A 12,537-nucleotide genomic window follows, 5' to 3' on the forward strand; every position below is an offset into this window, starting at 1 on the left:
GGTCACCACAGCGAGCAGCAGCCCCGCTCCACAGTCTCCTACCCCTCGGGAGGAGGGCGCAGGGGGCTGTAGGAGAGGGGCCAAGATCCGACGTCACCACCGCGGCGTTCGGAGCAAGGTGTTCTCAAGAGGTAGGCCCTCTGCTGGGGAGGTGCCTCAGGGCCTGCCCCTGGCGGAGGACCCATGGTCGTCGGGGGAACCGCTGGCAACCGCTCTACCCCATCGGCGACGTCCTGGTTTCCGGTCATCGTGGATGGCACTAGAGTGTGGCGCAAGGCGGGGCCCTTGTCTGGCGATATGAAGCAAGGCCGGTTCCTGTGAAGAAGGCCCAGTGCCTGTGAAGCTCGCCGCCCCGTGACACTCTCACGTAATAATGAGTGGGGCTGTACACGCCCCGGAGTCTCAGGGGTGCCGGCCTCAGGCCCTGGGGCTCCCTCCCACGCCCATCGAAGCACTTAGCTCCGTGCTGGTGAGAAGACGTCCAAGACTAGATTAGGTGCCGGACACGGCCTTTTGTCTGCTTTCGTTGCTTTTCCCTTTGGTTGTTGCTTTCCCCCGCTGGATTTAAGTTGGATTCGAATTTGAGATTTGCGTGTGTTCGGGGAAGGCGTGCTTAGTCTCGTTCGAGCAATTTCTCGCGTTTTGGTTACCACTTCGCCTCAGCTGCCTCCCCTCGTGAGCCCCTCACGAGCCGGGTCAGGCCTAGCTTGCGCGCAGCCCAGACTGCCGCTGCTGCGTCCTCTCAGGAGGGTTTTTTACTGTAGATCCTACGGATTCGATCAGGGAGCACTCGGGACACCACAGCCTCCCACAGGCTACCTCAGGGCCCACACGGGACAAAGGTAAACTAGCCTACCAGTGCGTCGCGTAAGCCAACCACTTGGCGCGGGTGCATGGGCAATGTAACGTCTACTAATACGATGAACACAAGTTTTACATGAGGGGCCCCCCTCCAAAATGCTCTCACAGCCATCAGGCCAAAACCTGAGTTCTATTCATGCAGGGTAAGGGAACAGGAACGATGCATGATCAGTCGGATAAATCCCCCAATGCGTCCTCAGGAGCACCACCCGAACCATTGCTGGCATCGCTGAACTTGCCATCACTGTCTGTGTCGCCGCCAGCAGCGTCAAGGCTGTTCACCACACCGCCCTCGTCAGCAGCCACGATCATGCCGTCATTGTCTGAAGCGAAGGCCCTGACAAGAGCACCCACATTGTCTTCCACCCAGTGCGCCAGGTCGTCTCGGACGGCCTGGGGGACTGGGGCGATGGTGGCGTCGAAGTCGAAGTGGGGATCCATGTTCCGGAGATGGCTGAAGACGCGAGAAAAGGCGCACCCGAGCAGGGCGCGGCTCTTCTCCTCCACCAACCTGTCGGCCCTGACCGACCGCGCCTCCAGCTGCGTCACCACGTCGGTGAAGAACTGAAGGTTGCCGGCGTAGTTGACTGCGTGCGGCTCGCCAACAGTCGCCTCGCAGAGGTTGCCCAAGGCTGTGTTGGCTCTTTCCTGGAGCGTGGTGAGCATGGGGCCGTGCTCATGCTCCAGGATCCGCCGCTGACGTATCTCATCCGCATTCTGGTGCGCGACGACCTCGGCCTCCTCCACCCACTAGCGAAGAAGGAGCACCTCGGCTTGGGAGGTGGTTGACTCCCCTTGCGCTACCTCAAGGGCGGCCCGAAAAGCATCGGCCCGCCGCGTCGCTTCCTCCAGCTTGGCCCTCAAGGCAGCAGTCCTACCTTCAGCCTCGGCCCGGATCAACTCCAGCCTCTCCTCGAACTCGTGCTCGAGGCTCAAGCGCGCCATCGCCACCCGACGTCCGACCTCCTCCAGGACACAGGCTTCCCGTGCAGCGACATCATCCTCTGCCTGCGTCACCAAGCGCTCCCTCGTCTCCAGGCGCTCGTACTCACGGGTACGTTCGGCGGCTTCCAGTGTCAGCGCCTCCTCGCGCTTCTGGAGCTCTGCTGGGTTGCCAGAGGCCACCTTCATCGACGCGAGGGCTGCCTCGCGCAACTCCACTTGCTCCTCCAGTGAGTGGCACTAGGCCAGGAGCTCCCGAGCCCGCTCCTCTACCGCCTCTTGCCACCGGTCGGCTTCCCGGGCCTCCTCAGCGGCCCGAGATCGGGCCTCCCGAGAGGCCACCAGCAACGCCTTGGCCTCTGCGTTGTCAAGATCACGCTGACAGCGCGCAAGGGCGATGGCGCCCTCCAGCTCGCGCCTCTCTGCAGCCAGGCGCAGGCCCTCGGCCTCAAGGCGCGCGTCTTCATCAGCAAGCTCCTCACCAAGCAGGCTCACCGGGTCAGCCGCCCTTCGAAGGAATCCTTGGCGAAGAGCGCGACGCTCCCTGGCGCGCTCAAGCACGTCTTCCACACCATCATCTGCCCCGAGCAAGCGCCGGGGCCACGAATCAGCACTCCCCCTCCGGGCAGGGGGCTGGGGGCTGGCACCCTCGCGACGGCCGGGCACGTCACGCCAGAAGCCCGGCCTGGAGCCAGCCCGTCCCTAGATGAAGAGCGCAGGGAGCGCCTCAGCCAATCGCAGTCCACAATCCGGCGAGAAGCCCACGGCGGGCTGGCTATGCCACGAGAAGGCCTGCGAAGGACGGTCGCGAGGTGCGCAGGGCCACGATGCGCCTCGAGATGGTTCGCCTCTCCGATCGCCCTCACCACAAGGGCTCTGCTGCTCGGAGCGCTTGAGAACGATGGAGGGGGCGGAGCCAAGGGGGACGACACCTCAACCGTCTCCGCGAGCTCAGCTGGAAGGGGCCTGCAGAGCAAGGATCAGTAAAAGCAACAGAAGGATCGGGAGCTAGGAAAGGAGAAGGCTTACTCATCAGTGGCGAAGTACTTCCTACGCTTCAGCAGGCGACAAGGGTAATCGTCTCCCAGGGCCTTCCTTCTCTTCCGGAGGGCCTCAAAGTCCACGCGGAAGCGGCCCAAGAGTTGAGCGCAGGGATCAACCTGCGACGAAGATGGAGCGTCAAGGCGATCCGCGTCAGGGGCGCCTGCCTGATGCGCGCAGCCGATCGCCTCGCCAAGAGAAGCGGCTGGAGCCTCAGGGGCCTCAGTCGCAGGCACTGAGGGCAGCTGCTTGCCACCCTCAGCCTCAGCGGCACGGGCCCCAAGAGCTGCTCCCTCATGAGCATCGCCCGGTGCTGTCACCCCGCCGGGAGCCCCCTCGGCCTCTGGCGCCTCATGCCTCCCTGCTCCGCCACTTGAGGAAGAGCCGCCTTGGTCGACTGGAAGGGCAGTCACCATCACTGGGTTCTCGCGAGGCCCCTGGAGGCCGGCGGGGCGCGACCCCCACTCATCAAAGATAGGCATCTGGTTCACAAAATCGCCCCTGTTCTGGCAGAGGTACAGCAAGGCCCCTCCCTGCTGGATGCTGCCAGGGTTGGGGTCTCCAGTCAAGATCAAGAGCACTGTCCTCAGCACTTCAGGCGTCAGGTCCTCTTCCTGGAGCCTCATACGATCATCACGCCCGCTGAAGGCCCACATCCGATGGGAGTGGCGTTGGAGAGGAGCAATGCGGCGAAGCAGGAACTCCTTCACCACCTTGGGCGCTGTCACGCCAAGCGGCCTCAAGAACGCGAAGCGGTGCCTGACGAAGACGAGCCGGGGGCTCTCAAGCGTCTCCTGGCCCCAGCCCGAATTGGGGACAGCAGGCGAAGTTGGCTCCGATAGCAGGGGGCTGGGTACCCCTGCATCCACATACAGCCACCGCTCGCGGAACCCAGCCACGGGCAGAGGGAGCCTGAAGTCAATCCCTAAGGCCGCTGTCTCAGACACGGCAATGAAGCTCACGCACGCCCAGCATTGGGTAGGGTCGACAAGGCGCAGAGAGAAGAAGTGGCGCAGCAAGGCAACCGAAGGAAGGATGCCCATCATTGCCTCGTAAACAAAGGCAAAGACCGAAAGGAGGGTGATGGATTCAGGACCCAGATGCACCATGTGGATCTGATAGTGGGAAAGCACGACATTGAAGAAATCAGAAAAGGGGGGAACCAGACCCGCCCATAGGGCGTCGGCAAAATACGGGACCTCGGTGGCTATCCCGTCGATGGAGAAGTGGGACGCGGGCCAGGCCGTTGTCCTCCCGCATTCGTTGAAGATAGTAGCCAGAGCCAAGCTGACCTTGCCCAAGCCCTCGGCGGGGGCCGCCAACGGCGGCGAGCAAGGCGGAGGCACGAGTTTCTTCCCTCTTCCCTTCTTCGTCGGAGCCATGGCGATAGGAAGGGGGGGGGGAAGGTTCGAGATTGGGTTGAAGACGGAAGCTGGAGTTCGAGCGGAGGAAGGACAGAGGGCGCTCGAGCAACAGAAAGGGGAGCGGCTGTGTACGACTACGAGTCCGCCTAGCAAGGCACAGAATAAGGAGGCGTGGGGGAATAGTGCCGCCCACGCCCAATCAACCGCCACGCGGCGCCCAAGGCCGCAGGCTGTTAGGGCCCGCGGTGCTTCGCCCTTGTCCTTTCGCCTCCCTGCACGGCCAAGTCCGGGCGCGCCTTGGGCCCCGGGGGCTACTATCGGCGTTCTAGGAACGGGGGTCCCCAGACTTGCCTGCCTGCGGCCTGCGGCGTGGCTCGAAGGGGGGCCCATCACGGCCCGTCTTCATCGACACAACCCCAAGTCCCTTGCGAGGGGCCAAGCCTCGCGGGGCGGACGGCACAGAGCTTCCTCAGGCACAGCCACATCAGGCTGGCTCGCGAGGAGGCGGAGAGATCAAGGCGGGGTACCTCACGAGGTGCCCGTGATGCAAGCCATGACGACCAAGGGCGCCAGGTGGGCGCCAGCCCGCGCAGTGTCCTCCTTTCCTCTTTGGTGCAAAGGTTGCAAGCGCAGGAGAGAGCATCAAGCAAAGGCACCCGTTTCGGTGCAACGAGAGCAAGACCAGTCCAACGACAGGAAGGACGTCATTGTGGAGCCCAAGCCAGCGTCACCACCAGAGCCTTTGGCAGGCGAGGACCAACTTTAGTCAGGATAAGTGTACCAGATGTTCCCCTTCAAAATGGCCAATTTTTGGCGCCCTTCCCGCTCAATATTTGGGAAGAGGCCCAGGGCCCTTGCCTATAAATAGGACTAGCCACCCACAGGGTGAAAGGGGGGAAAATCAGAGAGAGGATCGGAAATCAGAGAGAGAATCGAGAAGAGAGAGAGAAGGGTGACTGAACTCCTCCTAGCAGTTCATCCCCACAGCCAAGAGCAGATCCTCGCGAGGCTGTTCTTCCTTGTATTGCTCATCATCATCAGCCCAAGAGGCAATCCACCACACCACACACTGGAGTAGGGTATTACACCACAACGGTGGCCCGAACCAGTATAAACCCTGTGTCTCTTGTACTGTTCTTTCCATAGCTTAGATCTCAGCGAGGCGGAGGGGTGCAGGTAGGTAGAAGGCGAAATCTCCATGCGCACCCCAGTGTTCGAACCTCAAGGGTCTGCCGGAACCCGAAATCCGATAGAGCGGGTTCACCTTAAGTCCGGTAGGTCCACTTGGGGCTTGATGTGCTATGAAGGTGTACATGGAGATGACCATGGGATGCTCCGCATCAGAAACGAGGGTAAACACGGGGAAAACACAAGAGAGACACTCAAACCAACAAGAATGATTACACAAGTGCTAGATCCTCGAAACACGATAGGAGATACAAGATCCAAAGTCAACAACGGACGGTACACGGTAGCCAGTTCTTCCCCAAAGGATGTCTTGAGTTCTTCCCTAAAAAGGGGTCTTGAATCTTCTTGGGGGATCTTCTCCGGTGGAGGCTCGAATCTCCGAGGAGAAGGTAACCAAGTGGATGAGCAAAGCTCTCACACGAAATATGAGCTAATCCTTTGCTAACCCTAGAAAGAAGGACGAGGAGGAGTATATATTGTCTAGGTGGGCGAAGGGGTACCCGGGCCTCGGGCCCTTACACTGTGCGTAGACAGGGGAGGCCGGACGTCCGAGCGTCGGGCCAGATGTCCGGGCGTTCGCGGAGGGTCGAATGTCCGGGCTGTGGAGGCCGGATATCCGGGCTGGTGAAGCTAGCCATGTTGCTCTCGGGTTCGAGGCTGTCCGGATATCCGGGCTGGCAGCCGGATTTCCGGGGGCTTGGGAAGGGCCGGATGTCCGGGCCCTGTAGTCTCCTGGTGGCTGAGCGGCTGTGGTGGGTGAAGCTCTATGGGCCAGACGTCCGAGGTCATGGCTGGATGTCCGGGGCCTGGGAGGTGTCCTTGACTCCTTCCGTTGGTCTTCTTCATCCGTGAACTTGGGGTCTTGTACATCTTCACGTGCATCTTCGGGAGGATCCTTTTGATACCTAATCATGCACAACGTCTGAGACTTAGGTAGTAGCCATGTCTCATGCATAGGAAGTGGGAGTTTGGAGAGGAGTGAGTTCACCTTATCTTTGATAGCCTTGGCTCGGGCTCTTGTCATTGGTCCAAGTGGTGTCGTTGGAGGTGTAGGTGCGTCCATGGGGATGATCGTGGGATGCTCCGCATCAAATTCTTTCTCAAGAAAGGACCCGGTCTTTGTGACAAACACTTTGCCTTCAGATCTGCGGTAGGAGGTTTACCCAACTGTCTCTTTTGGGTATCCTATGAAGACGCATTTGTCCGCTTTGAGTTTGAGCTTTTTCAGCTCAAGCCTTTTGACATAAGCATCGCAGCCTCAAACCTTAAGAAACGACAACTTAGGTTTCTTGCCAAACCACAGTCCATACGGTGTCGTCTCCACAGACTTAGATGGTGCCCTATTTAAAGTGAATGTAGCTGTCTCTAACGCATAACCCAGAATGATAATGGCGGGTCGGCAAGAGACATCATAGAACGCACCATATCCAGTAAGGTACGATTACGATGTTCGGGCACACCATTACGCTGTGGTGTTCCAGGTGGTGTCAACTGTGAAACAATTCCACATTGTTTTAAGTGATTGCCAAACTCACAACTCAGATACTCTCCCCCTCGATCAGATCGTAGGAATTTGATCATCTTGTTACGATGATTCTCAACTTCACTATGAAATTGCTTGAACTTTTCAAACGTCTCAGACTTGTGCTTCATTAAGTAAATATACCCACATCTACTCAAATCACCGGTGAAGGTGATAAAGTAACAATATCCACCACGTGCGTCAATGCTCGTCGAACCGCACACATCATTATGTATGATTTCCAACAAGTCACTTGCGTGTTCCATTGTTCCGAAAAATGGGGTCTTACTCATCTTGCCCATGAGGCATGGTTCGCATGTGTCAAGTGATTCAAAATCAAGTGACTCCAAAAGTCCATCAGCATGGAGTTTCTTCATGTGCTTTACACCAATATGACCTAAGCGGCAGTGCCACATGAAAGTGGTACTATCATTATCAACTCTACATCTTTTGGCATCAATGTTATGAACATGTGTATCATCACTATCGAGATTTAATAAGAATAAGCCCCTCACAATGGGTGCATGACCATAAAAGATATTACCCATATAAATAGAACAACCATTATTCTCTGATTTAAATGAGTAACCGTCTCACATTAAACAAGATCCAGATATAATGTTCATGGTCAACGCATGCTCTAAATTTCAGGTTCATCACTAATCCTGATGGTAATCGAAGTGCGAGATTGCCAACGACGATCACATCAACCTTGGAACCATTTCCCACGCGCATCGTCACTTCGTCCTTCGCCAACCTCTATCTATTCCGTAGTTCCTGCTTTGAGTTGCAAATTTGAGCAACCGAACCGGTATCAAATACCCAGGCACTACAACGAGAGTTGGTAAGGTACACATCAATAACATGTATATCATATATACCTTTGTTGACGTTGTCCCCCTTCTTGTCGGCCAGATACTTGGGGGAGTTCTGCTTCCAGTGGCTAGTTCCCTTGCAATAGAAGTACTTAGTCTCCGGCTTGGGTCCAACCTTGGGTTTCTTCACGGGAGGAGCAACTGCCTTGCCACCTTTCTTGAATTTTCCTTTCTTTCTATTTCCTTTATTGAAACTAGTGGTTTTGTTCGCCATTAACACTTGATGCTCCTTCTGGATGTCTGACTCAGTGACTTTCAGCATCGTGAATAGCTCAGAGACTGACTTGTTCATCCCTTGCATGTTATAGTTCAACACAAAGCTCTTGTAGCTAGGTGGTAGAGATTGAAGAACTGTGTCAGTGACAGCCTGTGGCGGGAGCTCAACTCCCAACTTAGCCAGACGGTTTTAGTACCCAGACATTCTGAGTATGTGCTCACTGGCAGACCCGTTCTCCTCCATCTTGTAGGCATAGAAGGTCTCATACCTCTTGATCCGGGCATTCTTCTCAAAGATAAACTTGAACTCTTGGAACATCTCATATGCTCCATGACATTCAAAATGCCTTTAAAGTCCCGGTTCTAAGCCATACAACATGGCACACTGAACTATTGAGTAGTCATCAACACGCGACTGCCAGGTGTTCACAATGTCCACATTCGCTGGAGGGGGTGGCGCACCAAGCGGTGCATCAAGGGCATAAGACTTTTGGGCAGCCGTGAGGATAATCCTCAGATTACGGGCCCAGTCTACAAAGTTGCTTCCATCATCTTTCAGCTTAACTTTCTCTAGGAACACATTGAAATTCAGGGGAGCTACCGCACGAGCCATTGATCTAAACATAATTTGCAAAGATAGTTTAGACTATTGTTCATGATAAATGAGTTCAATTAATCATATTATCTAAGAACTCCCACTCAAATCAACATCCCACCGGTTGTCCGAGTGTAGCATTATCCAAATTCACCAACCCAAGTCCGATCATCACATGAGATGAGGCGGTTTCAATGGTGAACATCTCTATATTGATCATATCTACTACGTGACACATGTTCGACCTTTCGGTCTCTTGTGCTCCGAGGCCATGTTTGTACATGCTAGGCTCATCAAGTTTAACCCAAGTGTTCCACATGCGCAAAACTGGCTTGCACCCATTGTATGCGAACGTAGAGTCTATCACACCTGATCATCACGTGGTGCTTCGAAATGATGAACTTTCGCAATGGTGCACACTTGGGGAGAACACAATTTTATCTTGAAATTTTAGTGACAGATCAACTTATAATGCTACCGCCATCCTAAGCAAAATAAGATGCATAAAAGGATTAACATGACATGCAAATAATAAGTGACATGATATGGCCATCATATTGCGCTTTTAATCTCCATCTCGAAAGCACCAGCATGATCTCCATCATCACCAGCATAACACCATAATCTCCATCATCGTGTCGCCATCAGGGTTGTCATGCCAACCATGCTTCTACAGCTATTGCTACCATTTAGCGATAAAGTAAAACATTACATAGTGCTTAATGATTGACGCGCATGTCATACAATAATTAAGACAACCCTATGGCTTCTGCCGGTTGCCGTATTCATCGACATGCAAGTCGTGATTAACTATACAAAACTTGATCATCTCATACATCAAATATATCTCATCATGTCTTTGGCCATATCATATCACAACATACCCTGCAAAAACAAGTTAGACATCCTCTAATTGTTGTTGCATGTTTTACGTGGCTGCTATGGGTATCTAGCAAGAACGATTCTTACCTACACAAAGCCACAATGGTTATATGCAAGTTTCTATTTAACCTTCTAGAAGGACCGCCTTTGTCGAATCCGATTCAACTAAGGTGGGAGAGACAGACACCCGCCAGCCATCTTTATGCAACGGGTTGCATGTCAGTCGATGGAACCGATCTTATGTACGTGGACATGTAAAGTTGGTTCAGACCGTTTCATCCCACAATACCGCTGGATCAAGAAAAGACCAAGGAAGCAAGCAATTTGAATATCAACGCCCGCAGACACCTTTGTGTTCTACACAAGATCTAGCTCATGATACCACTGTTGGGGAATGTTGCACGGGAAACAAACAATTTCCTACGCTCACCAAGATCAATCTAGGATATGAATATCTACGAGAGGATAGATTGCATCTACATACCCTTGTAGATCGCTAAGAGGAAGCGTTAAGAAATGTAGTTGATGTAGTCGAACGTCTTCGTGATCCAATCACGATCCGTCCCGCGAACTCCTGATCCAAGTGCCGAACGGACGACACCTCCGTGTTCAACACACCTCCTTGATCCAGCGAGCGATCATGAAGTAGTATCTCGAGTCCTCTGGCAGCACAATGGCGTGGTAGCGGTGGTGCTGGTGGAATCTCAGCAGAGCTTTGCTAGGCACTACGAGGGAGAGGGAGGGCACTGCTGTGGCATTGATGGGGACGACTGCCCTCCCTCTACCCCTCTATATATAGGGGGAAGGGAGGAGGGGGCGCCCCTAGGGTTTCCCCCAGGGGGCCGGCGGCCAGGGTTTGGGTGGCCCCCCTAGGTGGCTTGCCCCCAAGCAAGGGGATGCAGCCCTAGGGGGCGCACCACCTCCCTCATGGTCATGGGATGGGGTGAGGGGGGCGCACAACCCCTTAGTGGGCTGGTGTGCCCCCTCCCCTTGGCCCATGAGAACCCCCAAGACTTGCCGGGGCCCCCCGAAACCCCTTTTGGTCCTCCTGGTCATAACCCGATACTCCCGGAACACTTCCAGACTACTATGCCCTTCATCCTATATATCAATCTTCACCTCCGGACCACTCCTGAGTTCCTCATCACGTTCGGGATCTCATTCGCGACTCCGAATAACCTTCGGTTACCACCATAACAACTCAACTATACTTATATCGTCACCAAACGTTAAGTGTGTAGACCCTGCGGGTTCGAGAACAATGCAGACATGACCAAGACACCTCTACGGTCAATAACCAATGGAGGGACCTGTATATCCGTATTGGTTCCTACATGTTCTATGAAGATCTTTATCGGTCGAACCTCAATGTCAAGGATTCCGACAATCCCGTATGCAGTTCCCTTTGTCTATCGGTATGTCACTTGCCTGAGATTCGATCGTCGCTATCACCATACCTAGTTCAATCTCGTTATCGGCAAGTCTCTCTACTCGTTCTATAATACAAGATCCCGTGGCTAACCCATTAGTCACATTTCTTGCAAGCTCATCGTGATGTTGTATTATCGAGAGGGCCCTGAGATACCTCTTCGTCATACGGAGTGACAAATCCCAGTCTTGATCCATGCCAACTCAACAGACACCCTCAGAGATACCTCAAGAGCACCTCTACAGTCACCCAGTTACATTGTGATGTTTGGTACACACAAGGCACTCCTCTGGTGTTAGTGAGTTGCATGATCTCATGGTCATAGGAACATATACTTGACATGCAGAAAATGATAGCAATAAACTTTATACGATCATATGCGACTTTATAGTTTGGGTCTTGTCCATCACATAATTCTCCCAATGATGTGATCCCGTTATCAAATGACTACTCATGTCTATGGCTAGGAAACCACATCCATCTTTGATCAACGAGCTAGTCCAGTAGAGGCTCACTAGGGACATGTTGTTGTCTATGTATCCACACATGTATTTGAGTTTCCGGTCAATACAATTATAGCATGGAAATAAACGATTATCATGCACAAGGAAATATAATAATAACCACTTTATTATTGCCTCTAGGGTATATTTCCAACAACCTCTTTGAGAGAGCCCGAACCTGGGTAAACATCGTGTCTCTTGGTCGTCCTATTAGCATCTAGCTAAGATCACCAGCTCGGGACCCCCTTCCCGAGATCTGCCGGATTCAACCCCGACATTGGTGGCCCATGCAGGTCCCGTTGTGTGGTCAGGATAGCTCGCTGGCTCATCTTCGAATCAACAAGAACATTGGCTGTGGTAATACCTTCTTCCTCTGTCAACTCTTTATCTTCGGCAGCGTCATGCTCTACGCCGATGCTTCTGGCCATATCGGCCAGATCAGGAACTTCTCTTCAAACCAGACCATCAGGTTTGGAAACATGGAGTACGATGCGGATGCCCGTGGCAAACTTGCGTTTGCAGGCTGGGTGTCTGACCAGCCTAAGGAATCCGCCGACACCGATACGCCGATCTTAGATCAGGACCACGATGCAGATCACTCATTGGATCTGGCTTCAAGCTTGGATCCGAACACTTCCCCATCTGTCTTGGTTTTGTCACGGCGGATGTCCTCACGAGAGAACTTAGTCGTGAGGCCATCGCTGCTAGGTGATTGCTTGAATGGGGTTGGTCGGAATCGAGAGATGCGAGTTTTACCTAGGTTCGGCCCCTCGCGGTGAAGGTAAAAGCCTACATCCTGCTTGATTGATATTTATTATGATGATCTCAATTACAAGGGTGCTATTTCGCTACCTCTACTCTTGAGAGTCTCTACCTTGATGTTGTTTAAGACTTGTCTGTCTATCTTGACCTCAACTTGTCACTGGTACATCGAGGTGCTATACAAACGGTTTTTAACCCCTTTCGCGACGATGTTCTGAACCATTGCCTAGTGAGTGAATGCAATAGGGGAGTCCTTCCCACAAAACCTAGAAACCATCAGGGATAGGGAGCCTTGATGCATACAGTTGTCCCTATATAACCATTTCTGATATCTCGAATATCCCAAACGTTCCATCC

At 53.7% G+C, this 12,537-nt stretch overlaps 1 pseudogene; it reads right to left on the reverse strand.

Annotated features, from left to right (window-relative positions):
- Window positions 1-1,029: 1,029 nt before the first annotated feature.
- Window positions 1,030-12,537, reverse strand: part of LOC147964938 (uncharacterized) — a 37,975-nt pseudogene continuing 26,467 nt past the window's right edge.

This window comes from Triticum urartu, chromosome 6A, assembly GCF_056163025.1.
Source record: "Triticum urartu cultivar PI428250 chromosome 6A, HENAU_Tu73, whole genome shotgun sequence".
Taxonomy (NCBI): Eukaryota; Viridiplantae; Streptophyta; class Magnoliopsida; order Poales; family Poaceae; genus Triticum; species Triticum urartu.